Here is a 4805-nt window from a genome sequence, read left to right as displayed (position 1 = left end):
GTACCACTCTCATGTGGGCACCTGAGGAAAAGTGACTACCCGGCTGCCTGTTAAGCACTCTGTTAAGTTCCTTCCTCATATTGTCTTTTCCCCTTGAATTCTCTTTACTCCAAAGCTCTACCTCATCAATTCCATTTTTCCTTTCAAGACTCAACTCAAATGTCATCTTTCTAATGTAGCCTTTCCTAATCTCCTGAGAGAAATGTAATAGTAGTAGTAGTAGTAGCAGCAGCAGCAGCAGCAGCAGCAGCAGCAGCAGCAGCAGTAGTAGTAGTAGTAGTAGTAGTAATTATGGTAGTAATATTCGTAGTAGTAGTAGCAGGAACAGCAGCAATAATAGTAGCAGTAGGGGCATTTGAGGTATACAGGAAGGACTAGCACCTCCAGTTTAAGGGTTTTCTTGGTTCTTTTCAGGGCTATTCATCTACCTTTGGTGCCCACCTTTTACCCAACTCACTTCTAGTTCCAAGAAGCTGCATCAAACCCTGCAGCCACCCCCTGACTCCCCTGGGTAAAACTATCTTAGCAGACAGGCCAATTTAGGCTGAGGATAACAGAAAGGTCCCCAAATCCATCAGTAAGTTGGGGGGATGACCACCCCAAGCATGGAAAGACTTCTCTCCCAGGAATAGGTGGATTAGAACAACATCCATGAAGGCCAGCTGAAGCAGGCACTGTGGAGTAGTTGGAGATTGGTCTGACATTGAAGAAGTCAAGGTCACCCCCTGAATCCAGAGTCATCTGCAGCTCCTCTGCCTGTTGTCTTAATGCTGGACTTGGATGTCTCTGAAAGAGGGAGGCTGACTACTTTTGTGCCCCTCTGTCTCACTTAAATTCAATTCACAGGCAAGTCTAGACATCACCCTGAAGAGCTGTAGTTGGTAGGAGTAAGAGTAGTTGGGTTCAAATCCAGCCTTGGAGACTTCATAGCTGTGAGAGCCTGGCTAAGTCTCCCATCTCTAATTACCTAGCCCTTACTGCTCTTCAGCCTTAGAATCAATATTTAGTATTGATTCTAAGAGAAAAGGTAAGGGTTTAATAGATAAATAAGTAACAAAATAAATAAACTGGAGAAAGAAATGGCAAACCACCCTAGCACCTTTGCCAAAAAAATCCCAAATGGAGTCACAAGGAGTTAGGTATGACTGAACAACAATGATTAATTAAGATTTATAAGGAACTTAAGATACATTTTTATTTTGTAGGCTTCTTGATGTCAGGGACTATTTCGCCTTTGTATATCCAGTTCCTTGTACAATTCCTGGTATTAGGTTCTTGGTAAATGCTTATTGATTGGTTTAGTGATCCTTCTAACCTTGAGGTAGATACCGTATCTACTATTACCTCTATTTTATACATAAAGAAGCCGAGGCTCAGGTGACATGCCTTGCTCAGAGTCCCACAATAATTGCAATGCTTTCCTCAATACACTGTAATTTCTCCCTTCTTTTAACTCTCTCATGGTACTAGAGGTTCTAAATCTGGTGCTAGAGGTTCTCTCATCCCACTTCTCTGGCTCATTGCCCTCATCTGGGTGAAACCTGAGAATTTCAGTATCTGACATCCTCAAGAGTATCTAAGCACTTTTACAAGTATTCTGACTCACAAGGCTTCCATGCTTAGAATGATTTTATTTAAATGATAAAGGATACAGACAGGATTCTCATCCAGTTCCATAGAGTCAAAAGATACTCATCCATCCATTTGAGCTCCACCACCTACCTATTTAGTCACTATGACTTTCGGTTCTTCCCTGAGTGGGGCCTCAGCAAGGAGAAGGGCTGAGGCTCACTCCTCCATGCCAACTTGTCTCTTGTTTCCTTTAAATCCGAACTAAAATCACATCTTCTACATAAAGCCTTCCCCAAGCCTTCTCAATTCTAGGACTTTCCGCATCTTAGTTTTTTTCCTAAGCTTATTTATACATATTTGTCTTTATTACTTATTAGACAGCAAACTTCTTTTTTAAAATCTTTTTTTAACTTTTAAGTTTATTTATTTAATGAATTCATTTAGACTATTTTTCCATAGTTACATGAATCATATTCTTTTCCTCCCCTCCTCCCACCCCCCTCCTGTAGCTAACGAGCAATTCCACTAGATTTTACATTTGTCATTGATCAAGACCTATTTCCATATTATTATTATTTGCACTAGGGTGATTGTTTAGATAGGCAGTGAGCTTCTTGAAGGCAGAAATTGTCTTTTTGTTTCCTTTTTAAACCCTTATCTTCCATCTTGAAATCAATATTATGGATTAGGTCTAAGGCAGAAGAGTGGTAAGGGCTAAGCAGAGGTTAAATGACTTGCCCAGAGTCATAGAACTAAGGAAGAATCTGAGGCCATTTTTGAACCCAGGACCTCCCATCTCCAGGCCTGGCTCTCAATCCACCAAACCACCTAGCTGTCCCCTGGAATTGTCTTTTGCCTGGTCTTTGTAAGGGGATTTAGTACAGTGCCTGGCTCATAGGGGGCATAGTTGGCACTTAATAAATGTTGATTGTCTTCTGTGCCCAAGCAAGCTTGAAGCTCCCAAAACTATGCTTTGCTCCATGTGGCTACTCTGCTGCTTGATTCTTCTCCAGCAGATGGTGCTAATTACTAGATTTCAAGCCACTGGACAAGAGAAAAATGATATGGGGAGCTTAGGTATGGGTTTCACAGCCCTTATATGTTGCAGGGCATTGAGTGCCTCTGGGCTACAGAAATTTTTGTGGCTGGCTTTAAGAGGCCAGTTATAAAGAATCAGCTCAGTTCTAAGGAGGAACAGAGGACCTTCTTTGCCAAAAAAAGTTGCTGAAAGGCTCTCAGTGCTCTTGAAATTCAGCACTTGAGGGCAAAGCGTTTTTTGCCTCACCCTAGTTATGGTCTTGCCAGACTATATAAACCTTCTGCTGTTTATACACCAGTCCCAAGGGCCCATCTTTATATAAAGGATATCTTTACGTGGCTGATAGAGCATGTGTTTCACTCTAGTTTATTCTCAAAGGTTTGATCTCTTTTACACTTCAGGTCACCTCGTAGTGAGTTTGGAGCCAATCTCCTCCTGCCCCCATACTGCCTGGAATGCTTGGGCATGTATTTTACTAGCTGCAGATCCTCTTCCCATCAGGAGCAGTTGTAAATTCTTCCTTCCTCAGTATTTCCCTCTCTCTTTCCAGATTAGTGCTGACTCTTGTGTGCTTGACATTCTCTTTTTTGTTAAATTTTATTTATTTTTTCCCCTTTTAAAAAATTTTATTTTGAATATTTTCCCATGGTTATATATTTCATGTTCTTTCCCTCTCCCCCAAATCCCCACTCCCCCATAGTAGACGCACAATTCCACTGGGTTTTACATGTATCATTGATTAAGACCTAATTCCATATTATTGATTATTTATTTTCATCAAATAACATTGTTTTAACGAAAGTAAGGGGAGTGGTGCTGTGTTTTGCCCTTGTATGTCCCCACGGATCTGCCTAGATGTGGTTCACAGAGAGACATTAATAGATAGTTATCTTTAGAATATCTCCCATCTAGCCTTCACCAAGGGAGATGAATTTCTATTAGGAGAGGAGCAGGAGGTGGGGGGCTTCTTCTTGAGTGTGTTGGGTGTTGAAGCAGGCAACAGGATGGGAACTATTAAGCTAAAGAAGAAACAAACCCTCCCTTCAAGTTGTTTACAATTTTGCTTCTCTGGATGCTAATATTCAAGATCAGGAGATTTGATTTGGCAAAGTTGATTATATTCTAATAAGTTCACATCTATTGCCTCCACGGTCCCTCTCTCTTTTTCTCTTTTCCCCCTCTGAATTAACAAAATTATTTTTTCTGGATTTAGCAAAGTTTAGCAGCGGGGAAAATTTATTTTCTCTTCCTTTCTTAAATATGCATTCTGTTCACTGTCTTGCCCCCCAATGGATCTGCAGTTCCATCTTAATATGCAGTTGTTGAGTGCTGAGAAATGTATCATGGAACCATTTCTTTTGTTCTTAGAAGAGAAGAGCTAGCCCCCCAAATTTGCACCCTTTCTTTCTCCTTGATTTTCGGTGCTGTCCTTTTTAAAGAAAATATTTATTTTTCTCTCAGTCCCCAACCGAGTATACATTATCCTAGTTCTTGAACTTTTTGTACTTGAGCTCCACATGATTTGTTGTTGTTGGAAACAAGGGTGAGGAGATGGAGAAGGAGAAATCTTTCTCCTGTGCCTCATTTCTGCTCTTAGGGATGCTGTGGAGCCCGAACTCTTCAGCTTGCTGAGGCTTTGGTTTTTCAGGAGTCCTGTTGTGACTGATAATCATTCTGGGAACTGGGTCACCATAATAACAATATCAGAAACTACAACATATAATAGTAATAAAACATTTCTAGAGAGCTTTAAAATTTGCAAAATGCATTATATATGCCATCTCATTTCTCACAACCACCCTGGGGGGTAGATACAAATATTATCCCCATATTACAGATGAGAGAGGTAAAGTGACATCCAAAATTGCATAGCTAGTGTCTGAGACAGGATTTGAATTCAGGACTTTCTAACTCCAAGTCCTTGTCGTCCTTGTACCACCTATACCAACATCCTGGCTCTCTTCTTGAAGAACATACTTGTTATATCTAGGCATGAATCTTCTCTATAGTCTCTACAAGTTTTTTCTCACTCTCATTTTTTACTGTTGAACCACATTTTCTTTTTCTTTTTTCTCAGTAGTTATTTTTTCAATAAAAATCTATTTTTTTCTCTTTTACCTACTACATTGAAAAGAAAAAAATCCTTTAAACAACTAAATATAATTTTAAAAAGTATAAACAAAAGGAATTCCCT

The sequence above is a fragment of the Gracilinanus agilis genome, chromosome 1 (genome assembly GCF_016433145.1).
Source record: "Gracilinanus agilis isolate LMUSP501 chromosome 1, AgileGrace, whole genome shotgun sequence".
Lineage (NCBI taxonomy): Eukaryota > Metazoa > Chordata > Mammalia > Didelphimorphia > Didelphidae > Gracilinanus > Gracilinanus agilis.
Note: the sequence above shows the minus strand (reverse complement) of the source record.